Here is a 17,427-nt window from a genome sequence, read left to right as displayed (position 1 = left end):
TGATGTAATGAAATGGTTCCGTCTACGCTGTATTTGATCTCTCATTCAAAAAATGGTTAAGACTTTTACGAAATGTCTGAATACAATTTCCATGTTCTTTAAATATTTATCGTAAAAAAGTTTTCGGATCGTTCATGTATATTTATTTGTTTTTGCTTCAATATTCTCACTTATGCTGCTGAAATTTCTGTTCACTAACAATTCAATGTCTATCAATTAAGTTGTAACAAATGCAAAAAAGAACTTTGCAACTATTTCTTTATATTTCTATAACAATTAGTTTTACCAAGTATGAAATATTTATTAATAATACTGTCAAAACTTCTTCTTCTTCCTGCAACTTACTTTATCGAGATATTGATTCATATACGTGGTATATGAAGTATCCAGACTGTTTCCATAGTATCCGGATACATATAAGTATCCGGACTGTTGCCATAGTAACGACGCTAAAGCACGCAGAGTAAATACACTTTCTAGAGATTGAAATTGAACTCTGCTGTGCATGTGCACTAAGTTTGTAATGTTTACAGCAGTGCTTGGCAAGAAGGTGTGTATAGTGCGATCGTCGCATTAACCATAACAGAGGAAGTTGAGGGGAGAATCTACATGAGATTTTGTCAAAAAGCTTGGCGATACATGTTCAGAGACCTACGCTAAGTTTTCAAAAAGTTTTCATTCTTTTCAATAAGCTAAAGTGGATCTTGTGCAATTGAAACCCAAATCGTCTGTGGTAACGGAGTGAACTGAACCGTAATTAATCTGCACATGCTCTGATAACACACGAATGGTGATTTGACGATTTCCCTTGAAAGCTGCACACACATATGCCATGTTTTACTCAGTTCTGCTGGATGCGCGTCTCCTAGAACGTTCTTCAATATTAGCCTTCTTGGAAACACCTGAACACTTGTGTACGGCTCATACACTCCTCTCCACATTCTTTCTTCAACCTTGCACCGGCCTATGAGCAAGTATTGCCATAGTCAATACATGGTCAAAATCTGTCATGGTAAATACGAACTTCACACGCTACACATTTTCCTTCCAAGCATTGCTGTAAATGTCGGAGGTAAGCTTCACTTATCACCGCCTTACTCTGACTATACTCACAGACTCTGCACGAACTATTATGACCGCTATTCTCATACTAGAATGTCAAAAATCTGGAATTCCCCTACTTGTAGCACTTGTTTTTTTTTTTTTTTCACCTGTCTTTTACTAGAAGATTTTAAAGCTAAAACCCTTACCGCAGACTGCTTTCACATGTATTGTAACCAATATAATCAAATTTATATGTTGGGTAGCGCATGAATATGCATGTATGTAAACGTGCACTAGAGTATACCATCTATACCTTTACTGGCAAAATGGACGAAATCTTAAAACTCTGATTAGTTAGTTGACAAAGCGCCAACATTGGTAACTAAACACTTGATTTTATTGCATGAACGCCATCTTCACCAGGAAATCTATCCGCTACGAAGCAGTGCGAACTTGTGTTGTATTTCGGAAAACGTGCTTACTATCAGAAAAGAAATAATCAACTGAAATTTGTACAAGGAAAGACATTTAATGTTCCCACAGTGCTAGAGGTAATAAACGAACGAATAATGTGACTAATTTAGAAATAGAACTAATTAGATTCCTCACATCAAATGAAACAATTCATTTTTATGGCTGTTGAGATGTGTTCTGGCAAATGTTAGTAATGTCAATTTAGCTGTTGGGCATAATAAACTTCACGGCAAATTAACAAGACACAATTATTAAAAATATATATGCTAAAATATGAACCTATGTAAATATGATTGTAATAATCTACGTATTAAATTCCTAAAAACACGATACATATACATCATAGTAAGTCTGCGTAACATATTTATATATCTTTCATATTTTGAAAATTGCGTTATATTCAACATATTGTTATCTCAAAAAAAAAAAAAAGAAAAGAAAAGAAAAAGATTTAGAAGATATGAATGCAACTTTTGATTTTCGGTGGAGAATCGTAAGAGTGTTGTGGCAGGCCTTTATGTTGCAGAATTTAGATTAGTATTTTGGACACTGTTAAATGTAGTAACAAACTGAAATCCAAAGTGATACCAATGGGTAAATTTTTTAATAAACCTTCAGTTGTAATCGCCACGCTATACATTTGAATATCATTATATTTGTTTAACTACTAGACGAAGGACACTGCGAACAAATTACACTCTTTCTCTTCAAACAATCGAGATGCGTTTCACGATGCCACACGGCAACTGGAATCTATGCATTCAATTCAGTGTGTCTTCAGTCTCATGGTATTCTGCTAATAGCGCTAATGTAGCTGTATGGACTTCTTCCTCTATTAAACTACGAAAGTCTCTAAAATATAGCAACGTGATATCTTGTAGTATTTAGCACGATACTAAGGGTTTACAAACCTAAATTCCATTGAGAACGAATAATAGAAATCAGTGGAATATATCCATAATTCTTCTCTTTGCTTCCATGGTCATGTCATGTGATGCATTGCGCACTGTTATGTATTGTGAATATATGTGTGTATATATATATATATATATATGCACGTATGTATATATATATATATATATATATATATATATATATATGCACGTATGTATATATATATATATATATATATATATATATACATATTTATACATATATGCATACATACATATACATGTGCGTTTGTGGGGGGGGGGCATGGATCTGTTTAGGTGTGCGTGTGTATGTGTGTACTTGTGTGTGCATCTGTGTAACTCAAAAGCTTTAAAGTGAATCGGAAGAAACCCAAGAAATAGATATCTGAAGGAATCCATTTGAAGCAAACAAGCAAAAACGAAAAAAAAATATTCCTCGAAAGATAGTTCAATTGTAACCCGATTGAAATGTGTACATCTGTATATGAAATTAGTAGAACACTCTTAAAATCACTCCTCTGCTGCTTCTAAAAATCTGTAAACGATCCGATAGTTAAAAGCCTCCATTCTTCCTGATACGTGAGTCTCGCATCAATAATATCCAACTGAAATATACACCAGACAATTTCAATAATACAAAAAGAAAAAAACATCGGTTTAGGGATAAGTATTTTATTCACTGTACGATTTCCTCACCGCAGTAAATCTCAAAATCATTTATTTGTAGATGTTTGTTTCTCCTTAAATTTTTTGTAAGTATTTGTTGGTGCGTAGGTGTTTTTAGGTTGGTGCATGCATATATTCGAACTATGCGTACGTGTGTAAATATAAATCTATAAATACTCATAGGTAATAAGAAGAAAGTTTTGTGCTTTTAAATGATAACAATGATTATACATATTAAAAGAAACGGCAGAAATCATGCAAATACTTACCAAAGGAAGGGACCAATACGCTGAGACTAAATGCAATAACTGGAAGAATTAATACCTGAAATTTAAAACGAAACACATTAAAATTAACTGTATGAATAACGATGCAAAATAGTTCAGTATTCAATCAGATTTCAATAATAGAAAATATAGATTCACTACATATAAATAATTACAGATATAAGCACACACAAAGCTACATTTCAAAATATATAAACATGCATGCATACATACATACATTCATACATACATACATACATACATACATACATACATACATACATACATACCTGCATACATACATACATACATGCATTCATACATACATACATACATACATACATACATACATACATACATACATACATACATACATACATGGTGATGGTTGTCTACTCCTTACATTCCTTACACAGAGTTTGATCACCTCCTGTACCTACACCTTAGCACCATCATGACGTCTGATGTGGCTTTTGAAACCAGACAATGGTCTGAAAAGACACCCACATAGATTGCACCTCTGATTTGGACTACCAATACCTGCAGATAAGTTCTGCTCTTTGTAGGTTTTAACATGTCTTTTGAGACCTACGTTGGATTTGCCAACCTTCTGGTATACACTGCATTCAAAATTGTGCACAGACATATAGTCAGAATAGTTGGTGGAGCTTCGTTTTCCATGCGTTCGTAAATGGGATGTATTAACTGATATAACGAACAGCTGGAGGTGAAACACTTGAGAAAAAGTAATGAGGTGACAGGTCCAAGGTATATAAAAATACACATTTACCGTTCAATTACCAGTTCATAATTATTGTAGTAGTTGCAAGGTTGCGAGTTTTTATTCTTTTCTTTTTTCCTTACAATTACATATCTACCCTTATATCAACACTTAATACATGTGTTTAACATTTATATATTAATAAATTTATCTACAATAATTATTTTGCATTTACCATTAAATTAACTGTTCATACATGCACTTCTGTTCGGTTAATTTATACTGCATGCAAAAATATAGACATACTACATACATACAACTGCTTACAAAAATAGAAATTAATGTATAATTTGTTCTATCTTCATAATTTTTTGTTTACAATATTGAAAAAATATGCCGCCATAGGACAGGACATACTCTCTCCAGAAACATGTTTAAAGCAAGGAGGATTTAAGAAAAGTGAAGGCGAGAGTCTCAAGGCAGAAGGGAGATGAGACTTGCCCAAGATCAGCAAATCCATGCTGCAGCACATCAAATGAAGTCTCAATACGGAACGGAGATAAGACTTGCCCAAGATTAGGAAATGTATGCTGCAGTACATCAAATAGTGTCTGAAGAGAGAAGCGAGATGAGACTTTCTCAATATCAGCAAACGCATGTTCCAGCATATCAGATGGAAGCTAAAGAAAGGAGACAAATGAGACTTCCCAAGATCAGCAAAGGCATGCGGCAGCACATAAAATGAAGCCTCAAGACAGAAACGCGATAAAACTTTCTAAACATCAGCAAACGTATTCTGCAGCACGTCAAATGGAGTCTCAAGAGAGAAAGGAGATGAGACTTTCCCAAGATGAGTAAAGGCATGATGGAGCACATCAAATGGGGTCTCAAGAGAGAAAGGAGATGAGACTTTCCCAAGATCAGCAAATGCATGCTGCAGCACGTCAAATGGAGTCTCAGAAGTGAAGCGAAGTAAGATTTTCCCAAGATCTGCAAAGTTATGTTGTAGCACGTCCGATCATGTCTTAAGAGAGAATGAAGATGAGACTTTCCCTAATATTAGCAAAGGCAAGCTGTAGCGCCTAATGCTGAACCATTAAAACAGACTACGTACAAATTCGTTCTTCATAGTCCCTGGAGCTGCTTTCAGATATGATCCATCCCATTCTTCGAAAAATGATAATTTTGTCCAAATCGGTGTGATAATCTCAAATTGTCGTTTCTGCAAATCTTAAAAATTTCCAAATGAAACAAACAGCATGTGCTGCACAGGTGGTAAGGTGAGATCGCCAGCATAACCAGCTGCTCCTCAACCTCTTATGGATCTTCTGGAAGCCACATCAATCCAGTCAAAGGATTTTCTAAACAATATCAGACAACTACTCCAAATTTACTTTATGAGTGATGTTGGAAAACAATCCGAACAAACTGTCAAAATGTCATTCAATGTGTTGCGTTGGACGCAGCACCGACCCCCCGCAACTTTATATCTACTAACAGCTTTGCGGTGCGTTCAAAAATCACATAACCACCACCCCCAATTTTCCATGACAGGTTACAGCCTGGAATACACCAAACGGGCGTGTGACATGTTGCTTAGTCGAATTAGCCCATTATTTACTCCAGAAATGTTTTGTCGTCACTGTTGCACTTTACCGTATTATCTGGTTCAACATAACTCTAATATACATATACAAGCTCTGTCATTTTAATCCCGTGCAACGCCGGGTATCTCTTTTAGTATCAATTTAAAAGTACATACATATATCCACACATGCGCAGAAATTTATACATAAACACACACATACATACGTGACATAAATATTTTAGTTGGAACAATTGTCGAGATAATCGACCTTACGTTCATAATATTATTTACTTAATGAATCTTTACAATAAATGTCAAAAGTGATCTAGTTCCCTTGAATGGTTTGGCTAATTTAAGTAAATACCCTGATGTCATCCTTATATATCAGATCAATTTTGAGGATACGCATATCCTATGAAATTATCTCCAGTATACATTATGTACTTGATTTATCGTTACAGGCAAAAATAGAAAGCAAAACTGAATATGTTGCGTAAATTTATGTGCAAATATCAGAAATAGAAAGCACTTGGAAAATGTATCAAACTACACATGCCAAATCTGAATACCGATCGCGTAATAGAAAATAGAGGTATTTGTGCTGATATTAAACAGTGTACATGAATAAGAGCTGTGTAAATATTGACCTCAGTTCAAATAAATTTCTATTTTAAATATCTTAGTGGCTTTCAAGCGATATTTTAAGTGTGAGCATGACCAAAAAGAAATAAACCAAATCCAATTTCAAATACCTAAAATCGCATGACAGTAGTTATATCCTAAGAATTAATTTTTGCAGCTTTGTTTTCTCACTTGATTTAATTTTGTGAGAAAACACATTTCGTTTTTCTCACAAACGAATGTGATTATTGAGCCTATAGTAAACACAGTTGCTTAATTTCTGTAAAGGAATGCGACCTGTCTCTAAGCTACTAATTGAGGTTTCTATCAAAAAAGAAAACAAAACAGGCAATATTCATATCGACTCTCACAAAATATGCCATGGTAACTAAACGTTCGATACTATTTTATAATATCCAGTGCTTCACATCCTTGCTTCATAAAATGGCAAACAATTCAAACTAATACACAATACGTGATCTCTGGACAAAATGCATAATTCTAACTCGGCATTAAACATACCAAATTTCCTTACAAGTAATCTAATTAATATTATCGATATTCTTCTACTCTCTTACTTGCTTCAGTCATTTGATTGCAGCCATGCTGGAGCACCACCTTTAGTCGAGAAAATCGACACCAGGACTTATTCTTTGTAAGCCTAGTACTTATTCTCACGGTCGCTTTTTCCGAACCACTAAGTTACGGGGACGTAAACATACCAGCATCGGTTGTCAAGCGATGTTGGGGGGAGGGGGACACACACAGACACGTATATACACACACATACATAAATATATATATATATATATATTATATAAAAGGGCTTAGTAAAATAAATTACTTTGCCGCATACTGAACTCGTTAGAAATAGCAGCTAAAAAAAAACTATTTCTAACACTTAAAGAAAGTGCTAGAAATAGTTTTTTTAGCTGCTATTTCTAACGAGTTCAGTATGCGGCAAAGTAATTTATTTTACTAAGCCCTTTTATATAATGTAATAATTTGAATTTGCCTTAAATGGTCCCTTTGCATACTGAATACTTGGTGAAATTGATTAATTAATTAATTAATTTTACCCTCAATTGTTGAAATTATATATATATATATATATATATACATATATACGTCGGGCTTCTTTCAGTTTCCGTCTACCAAATCCATTCAAAAGGCTTTGGTCTGCTCGAGGCTATAGTAGAGGAGATTTGCCCAAGGTGCCACGCAGTGGGAACCAACTCGGAACCATCTGGTTGGTAAGCAAGCTACTTACCACCTAGCCACTCTAGCGCCTTTAGTACATTTCTCTAATATGGGTGCAAGCGATAACACTTATATTCTCAGAAGGAAGAGAACTGTACGAAACATTGAACGCCTTCACTTCGCACGTCAAATAAACCGAACGTTTCTCTGCACTCTCCTATATTGGTATTTATTGGCGCTGAATACAGAAAATCCCCATAGAATCCAGATTTCACGGTATAATGTACATTTTTTCCTGGAATGTTCTCCCCAAATTCGATGGTATTGGGTAGAAGAAGAGAATAAATATTCATATCTCTGGTTACAATTATCATACAATAAGGTCCATATTTACTTAATAGTAAACTTAGATTCAACCGTGATGTATATTTACATGTCATTAACCTCATTAACTTCATGCATATCATTAATCTTATTAACAACTTATATTCTCGTCTATTTCAATGATATGTCGCTAAAAACGTCAGGCAAAATACAAAACGTTGTGAAATTGAATCAGATCTCTTGCTTCATATATAATAAAAGATATACTCACATTATCTGTAATACATTTAGATTTTTAAATTATATCTATCTAATGCAATTGAAGACATTGGTAATTATAATTATTCATCTACACTTGGGGCGTATGAGAAGTATATCAGCTCGAACACAGCTTGAAACTAAGTTTTTCATTCCATCTTAAATTGATTTTTAAGTGATTAAATCTCCAAACACAAACAACAAAGTAGAGTTTATATTATCATGTATTAAAAGCTGAATTCACATGTAATGACACTTTTCACAGCATGTCCCTACATAATACATTTAGGCACTAAACAGCTATCGATTTCTAAAATGTCCGGATATTGTCATATTGGAACAAGTCTGTTGATAAATAGATTCATTTGATAATCGATATTCTGCGCAAAACGATATATCGATTAAATAAGAAATACTAGTTAAATTGTAATATTGTAATCCAGATCAGAATTTTAATACGAAGTATTAAAAATTTTTTTTAGAGAATTATATTTTTGTCGATTCTCTATCATACTGATCTTTTATCTTTTGTTTCTTTCGGCTAGGAAACAAACTCAAATTCTTCCAAACAGCAGGATTTCTAAAGGATTTAAATCAGTGAATTTTTCACTCTGCCTTATAAACTCGTATCTGCATCACATAGACACATATACATGCGCAAGATCTCAGTTACAAATATAGTATAGGTATATATACACACACACACATTTGGTTGAATTTCATTTCTCTTGCATGTGACCAGAAAAGAGAATGACCCGGACATTTTTTGTTATTTCCAACATTAGTAGAGATGTATAGTACACATCCCTATAAGCTAAGAATTTTTCGTATGTTTACAGAACCAAAGTAAGTCTATGATGAAGCTCTAAAGTATAGGGGTCCTAGTCAGTTGGTTGTAGTTTTCAGGCTACAGAGATAAGGACAGCTATTTTAAGTAAGGTGTCTGCTTTTTACAGCCAGGGTAAAACTAGACTGCCTAAAAACATTCGCTATTTAACTTACACCGAATCGAACATGCTTGTATAATTTCAACTTGACAGCATTTGCAGAAATATCCAAACTAGAGGGGAACTATTCAGGTCTTTACACGTTGCCATATGTTATAAATATTCTCACACTCTCCTTAGTAAATTTCGTAATTATTATTCAATGAGCTATCACGAACAATTGGATTTATTGTCATTTCGGATTTTCTTCCAGTTGCAGAGAGGACAATACACTATATAATTGAACCATGGAACCTGAATTCTCACATCAAATATAAATATAAATCCATATTTGAAACACATGCAATTACGTTGATATTACAACTCAAGCTTAGTTCTCCGTAATACTTCTATTAATTAAAAAGTACACACACACCACATACACACACAGACACACACATATATATATATGTGTATAAATGTTGTAATAATTGCTCGATGTCAGTATAAACTCTTGTGTCCGTCCTCCGATTTGGAATAGTTTGATATATTTGACACGAGTCAAATGCATTGTCTAAAGATGAATTAGGGTAAATGCTTTAAAATTTTCCTTTAATTTCTGAATTACTACTACTTGGCGGTTTGATTCCTGGCTGCTCTTTCTAGTGGGTCGAATGGCCTATTAAGGCCATTCCTCAATTGTTGTTGAATTTATATATATAGTCTATGACTATTTCCTCTTTCTCACTAGACCGCTGGTGGCGAAAAAATTTCTATTGAATTTTTTGCTACCCTATATTGATTAATATATATATATATATATTCATGTTACACTCATAAATACATTGCATCTCCTTAAGAGTTACGCCTAGCAAAACTACCGATGCACTAAATGTCCAGTTATTAATTGGATGTGTTTAACATTCTTCCATCGTTATTACTTTCAGATATAAGGCGGTGAGACGGCAGACTCCTTAGCACGGTGGGGGGAAATAGTTAGCAGGATTTCCTACTTACGTTCTGAGTTCAACAGAGCCCACCGAGGTTGACTTTGCTTTTCATTCTTTCGTGGCCTGCAAAATAAGTACCAGTTGCACATTGGGGTCAATGTAATTGACTAACCCCTTCGCCGAAATTTCAATCCTTGTGCCTATAGGAGAAAGGGTTATTTCTTGCAGATCAAATAAGATCTGTGGTCACAGCCTCGGTGAAGACACCTTGAGTCATTTAACGCCATGCGTCATTTAATTCCAACTTCAAGTTCAGCCGTGGTAAACTTTACCTTTCATCATTTTAGCATTTATATAATATGGTTTTCTCTATTAATCAAGAATCATAATCGCTTTCAGCCCTCTTCAAGAAAGAACACACGGCCCAGAATCACATGGGTGTATTCATTTAGTCCCACACTTAAATGAAAGAGCATTACTTTGAGATTCAGTGACTTAGCTCTTATTAGATCTGAAAGAAAGTATGATGACACTATATATATTCATATATATATATATATATATATATATATATATATATATATATGGTAATAATGGTAAAATTATTTCTCGAATCATACCGACTGATAAGGTTATAAGGGTAGGTTTCTGATTCCCATGGCGTTTAAATTGCCTACATTAACGGGGCGCCGATCTGTCGCAGAATTACTCATTTTTGCAAGATTAGTGGACTAGAGCAACGTGAAGTGAATTGTTTTGATCAAGAACACAACGCGTTGCTCGGTCTTGAAATCGGAACCACAATCTTACAATCATGAGTCCAACATCCTAACCACAAAGTCACGAGTACCCATGCACCCCCCACACACATTTACATATATATGTATGTATATACGACAGATCATACGTCTTACATTCTTCGTATTTCATGAATAATTAAAACACATTCTTTAATATCTAAATCTAAAACTGACGTGTTTTCACATTGTCAATATTACAATTCTCTTCTGCACTTCAGGAGCATTAATATTTATTTACGTATTGGATAAAGAAGATAGAAGATGCTCATTACACTTAGTGGGTATTATTGAAGATATCTGGCGAGTCACGTTGTCGCTTCTAAAAGTTCATCATTAAGCGTGATAAAGCAGGCGACGGAAAGATGTTATAGGAACAAGTGAAGGTGACAAGAAACTATATGTGGCCATGGAATGAATCACCAGCTCTTTCTACACGTCTAAACATTGTCTTGTTTAAAAGGCTACATCAGATGCCATGATGGTTCTAAAGGTTAGGCACAGGCGGTGGTGAAACTCAGCATAAGGAGTAGACAACCACCATATATACATATATATATATACACATATATACATACATACACACACACACACACCACACACACACACATATATATATATATATATATATATATATATCAGAAAGAAGATTTGAAAAATGAGAGGTCATTTAAAGATATTTATTGACTTGACCGATTTCAATCTTTTAAAAAAAGATTTTCAAAAGTAAAATGAAAGGCTTTGTGTAGCATTTGTTGTGTTAAAAAATGGTTATCATTGTTGTATTAAAAAACCAGTTATACAGTCTTTGATAATGATAAGAAATTGTTAAGAGGGGCTTTTTGTTTAAACAGTTTACATAGAAGTGTTCAAAATAGGTAGTCAAATAAATTCATAATTATTTTAAGTTCATCAAAAATCATGATTGTAAAGAAGCCTTTTTACAGAAAGAATCGTATTTAAGTATTTATACAGAATATTAGGGGAATTCTTCAATTGTTGTTATTTTACTTCATATTTCTATGCTTGCGCGTCACTAGTTTCTCTTGTCTAATTCCTTGTATTATGCTTGTCTCCTCTAATGCCGACTTTCCATCAAATATTGCGTGGGATGAAGAGGCTATATTTAAATTTAATAACTCATTCAACTGCCCACACTGAGTATACAGCCGACTTCAAAACTCCATGTTATGGTGGAGCACTATGTTAATTTACCAAATTTGCCAGGGAATACAGTATGTTGCAGTTTACCCTGAAAATGGTAGAAATAGACCGTTCTTTTTTGACAACCCTGTGACTGTTCGCATTTCCTTAAACATGCTTTGACAAAATGCCAACAAGTGAAGAGTACTTTGAAGGTACGCAGTTTTGTTTCTATAGATGGGGCACCACAGAATACAATTGTAATATAAGAGTCTACGTTGATGAGATTTTGGTAATCAGGCAGAGTGGACGGAAATTACCCACCACGTTCAACAAATCTCACACCATTAGGTTTTTTAGAGGATTACTAAAATGGGAAATTTTAGAGTAAGATATCAGATAAAGTCGACGAATTAGGAGCATGGATACCGATCGAAATGTCTTTCGATGCTTGCAATTCCACTGCGTTGCATTATCGACCGTATCTTAGCCAGAACGATCAGTAGTTTTGAAAAGGGACATGGAATGAATAAAATGAAAGCGTGTCTGTGAAATGTAATTCACTAATTACTGACTTTATAATATTTCAGGAAAGGAAAGAAAGAAAGAAAGGAGGATTTACCGTTTCGAGGGGAGCTCTTCGTCAGAAACATAGAAAAAGGAAACGTGTGCATCGCCAACGATACACACGCGGTCACACACACACACGCACGCACACGCACACATATGTATATATATATATATTATATATATATATATATATATATATATATTCATGTCTGTATATATCTGTATACGTACGTATCTCTGTAATTATATAGGTATGTATGTATTATTTTGGTTTTCTTCCATTTATGTCGCTAAATCTATACAAGAGCAAGTCTTTAACCGAGAGGTAATTGATATTCATTGGAATTTATACAAACATTAACTAAGAATTCATATACGCTTACATGATTTAATTATGCTCCTATATATCCGAACTCGTATGCGAGAGCTTGTATTTTCCCATCCATGCACATCACACTCTCTATGTACACATACCAATAACTATACGGCTATTCGTGAGTATGCGTAAAAAAGTTGTCTAATGTTCGGATTATTTTAGACATTTTTGTATTTTCATTAATGGCAGTTAATTGTAACTTTTTAATTAGTTGTGTTTCTGATTTTCTGTAACTAAGCTTCTCAAGATTCTTGCTAAGGCAATTAATTTCATTGCCAACTCCTCGAATAATGGCAGGTATAAATATAAATTTATAGTCTGTGTGAAATGTCTACAGATTTCTCATCAATTCGCACCGGCGACTTTTTATTTTTATTTTTTAATAATATGTTAAATTTTCTACAGAAATTCTTGAAATTCAAACCGGGCACTAAAAGAATGATTTCTTTGATTAAATAATGGCAAGTGTACGAATTTGCGAGTGTGACAAGAGAGCTATAGACAAAACTCACACACAAATGCACCCCACTCTGTTTATATGCCCACATATACACACATATTCTCACACATATACACATATATACGTTGTCTGTATATCCCAAGACTGCGCACAGTCATGCATATCATTGCATATATGTCTATATACTCACAGTTTTTTTAATGGATTAGATTTGCTGTTTCTTAATTGACAATGACAAACGTATTTTCGTGGACTTCAGCTGATTAAAATTCACGAGGAGGCATTTACTGACAAAATTATACCACCCCAGTAATTACAGGTTGAATCCTAATATTGTCGGTGAAGTATTTTCAGATTTCCCTAGGTTATACATAGTTATTTCATTTTCCCTTGTCTGCTATGTTTTTTCAATGCCCTAGATCTTTGTCTAGTATTTTATCCTTACACTAGCAGTATCGCCCGGCGTTGCTCGGATTTGTAAGGGAAATCACTATATAAGCATTTTTAGAGAGTTATAGCCAAAAAATAGCAAAAAAATGCATTAGAAATGGAAACAAAATGATGGTTTTTTTTTTTAATCGTTGACTCATCGTAGACATTTTTAGTGAGTTACTTCCCTTATATAATAGCGAAAAAATGCATTAAAATGGAAAAAATGATGGTAATTTTTTTTAAATCGTAGACTCATCGTAGACGCGCGCTAATACCCAGAAGGGCTCGATATGAATCACGACTATAAGATACCCGGTTTTGGTTAAACTGCACGGCAAAATGTGGGAGTAGTTAGGAATCTAAATCGTAGGAGAAAGACACACAACCTCTCTTTTATATATAATGATTTTACAGATATTTCATCGGGAACATTCCAGTAACCTTTTCCACTACAGTATTTCATAAACATTCTTGTAAATTTTTATACCATTTATTCATCATGATTTTATTTTCCACAGTTTATATTGTACAGCATGTTTGTCATAGTATCATATCTCATATAGAGAGATACGGCTTGCTATAAACTCATTGCAGTAAATTAGCTGCTTGTAGATACATTACGGTCGATACGTTTAAGATTTTATTGGATAAATGCACATGATTGATTAGTGAGAATATTTAGCTTACGATCACAAAATTGTGGTTGTAATTCCACCACTCGGCTGCTCGGTGTGCCCTTGAACAATGCATTTAATATCATGTAGCTACACTCTATTCAGTCTTTACGATGGGCCCTTTTCCTCCAGCTGTAATATCTTGGATGCTCTAAAATGTTCAAAATATGGGGCCAAAAAGGTGTCTATGTATAGTAGAATTTATCTAGGTACCTGACGTATGGTTTTGCTTGTAACGTATTTCCTCACCTGGTATTCTGCAGCATACGATAATTATACCTCGAACCAAAGCATTCTTAATAAATTCATCACCATGGCCATATTAAAAAGATGCATTTTCATATTACAAGAATATAAAAGGGAACATAATACTTCCTTTAGTTTTCTTTATATCTTTAAACGCTACATTTTCAGCATTAAGAGAAATTGTGCTTATTAAAATGACTATTCAGGATGTTATAATTAAGTGAAAAGATGGAACTCATCAACTTTAGATATTTATTTGTTATAATAGAAGAAAACTGCTGAACACATTATTTGGAAATGAGACATAATATCATAAAACTCGTTGCCTGGCAATCATCTACATGCAGGAGGATTTGATCAGGAAAAGAATTAGATAAAATAATCAAGCAAATACATGCATAGATAGATAGATAGATAGATAGATAGATAGATAGATCGATAGATAGATAGATAGATAGATAGATAGATATATATATATATATATATAGATAGATAGATAGATAGATAGATAGATACATACATACATACATACATACATACATACATACATACATACATACATACATACATACATACATACATACATACATACATACTGTCGGAAGGATAATTTCGAGGAATAAAAAATTAAGAACCCACAGTATGGACATAGCCAAAGCTACTCATAACAAAATGGAGTATAGGGGGAATGTCCCCGTGAAAACCTCAATAAAATGTAAACATAACAGACTTGACAAAGAAATTTAGGATAGAGAATGAAACTGTGTACAGTTATGGAAATCAGCTGTCCACGGATGTGAACTAAAGCTAAAGGTCAGTGGAAGTGAAAATTCCTACGCTGAACAATTGAGAAATCTGCGGTAATTCTATCCAGATTACAATTTCGGGTTTATACCAGTAATTATAGGGGCACCGGGATATATAAAACAGACTGCTTAAATACCAATCTTGAGAAATGAAGATTCTCAAAACCAGAAAGGAGAAAGCTGATTCGAAAACTATAGATCGAAGCCACCAATGAAACTAAAAATCTGTAAAACTTTCCAGAATTCTATCATTTACGTATATATGAGCATGTCTAGATATGCAAACTCTATGCATATAAATACATACATTAAACAAAACATACAAATCTGCACATGTACATACATACAAAAATACTCTGTTAATGTTTTTGAAATTTAAATGAAGGAGCATGGGATCTAGGTTAGGAACTTACTCTTTCTCTCTTGGCAAGAAATCTTGAAATAAAACTGAATAAGGGCATACATATATATATATATATACATACATATGTACATGCATATATACATATGTACACATTCACGCACGCACACATACACACACACACACACACATATACACACACCAGATACACTAACTGAATAGCCCGTCGTTGCCGGGTAATTTTCATAATACAATGTCATTTAATTTTTTGCTTAATACATGTCAGACCATGCCTTCCAAGAGAGATAGGCCTCTTGATCGGGACAGATTTGTGCAATTTTTCACAAAAAAATTTGTTTAGGATTTTTTTTCCTTTTAAAATTATTTACACGTCTGATTTTACTCATTAAAACTTATTATCATTGGTTCTTCAACTTTGGTCGTCGTTATGTTTTGCTTACGTTTGTTTAATAGAAATATCTCCTCGTAATGATTCTGTTTCATTTCGTGATAAACAGCTATCATGCTGAAAACCCTATTTCCTGATTAGACAAAAGTGATTAAACTTTAACCCTCAGTAGCAATTTTAGCAACTCCTCTGGAACAAATAAATAACCAAATAAATTGAAGATTATTTGAATATATCAATTTTGAAAATTTTGATATAATTCTAAAATTTCACCGAAAACGGATATGCAACCCATTTAAATTATGTAGGTACCGTTTTAGGTACAGGAGACAAAAGCCACTACTCTTATGAGAATTCGAAGTAGGCATTTATGTTTCTTTCTCTTGTATGGATATCGTCTAACGTCTAATAGAGCAGTACAAATCGTATGAGTGTTTGTACAGCAAACGAGTGTAAGCATGTACGTATATAACTATGCATGTAAATTATGGTGTAGCAGTTATATTTGTCTTCTATTAATTTCTGCCTGAATACTTTCATTGTATATCATTATATATCCAATTACTTTACGTCTAGAAATTACGCAAAGCAATTGATTATCAAATAAAACCAATATCATGTATGTCCGTCTATCTGTCTGTCCGGCTACCTATCTATCTATGTGTCTTTCTATCTGTCTGTCTGTCTATCCATGCACGTGATTATCTATCCATGTAGCTATCTATCAACTCTCTCTCCCTCTCCACTCTCTCTCCCTCTGTACGACGACATAAACACACTCACACACAGAAATACGTACATTTATGGCAATCTTTATAATTAGTAATTACTATCGCTTTCCTTTAAGTTTAGGTCAACCCTGATCAAGCGTGTCTATGATGAAAGACATCAGAGCCGCGATGATTATCTCTTACTCTGATCCATACTATACACACATTCATGCATACACGCATACACACACAAACATTCACACACACACACACACGCGCGCGCGCGCGCGCATAAAACAATACAGAAACCAATGTGTCCTTTCTTATAGGACCTTCTTGAGAGAAAGATTAAGTTGCTTTTTATAACGAGTCTATCAACAGAATAGAGGGTCCCTGTCGCCGAGATATCGTCATTATAATAAGCTCTGGTGGGAGGAAGCGGAGGAGTGGAAGGGGAGAAGATGCAACTACTGATCCTGCTTAGTCTCAGG

At 34.1% G+C, this 17,427-nt stretch overlaps 1 protein-coding gene across 2 annotated transcripts in view; it reads right to left on the bottom strand.

Moving 5' to 3' along the window:
* The window catches only part of LOC115213303 (BAI1-associated protein 3-like), a 1,469,361-nt gene that overhangs the window by 1,161,018 nt on the left and 290,916 nt on the right, over window positions 1–17,427 (bottom strand). For both annotated transcript variants that reach the window (XM_036504187.1, XM_036504188.1), the window contains exon 3: window positions 3,368–3,422. The gene's annotated coding sequence lies outside the window, so the exon portion shown is untranslated. The remainder of the gene's footprint in view (window positions 1–3,367; window positions 3,423–17,427) is intronic.

The sequence above is a fragment of the Octopus sinensis genome, linkage group LG6 (genome assembly GCF_006345805.1).
Source record: "Octopus sinensis linkage group LG6, ASM634580v1, whole genome shotgun sequence".
NCBI lineage: Eukaryota > Metazoa > Mollusca > Cephalopoda > Octopoda > Octopodidae > Octopus > Octopus sinensis.
Note: the sequence above shows the minus strand (reverse complement) of the source record. Positions and strands in the feature narration are given on the sequence as shown.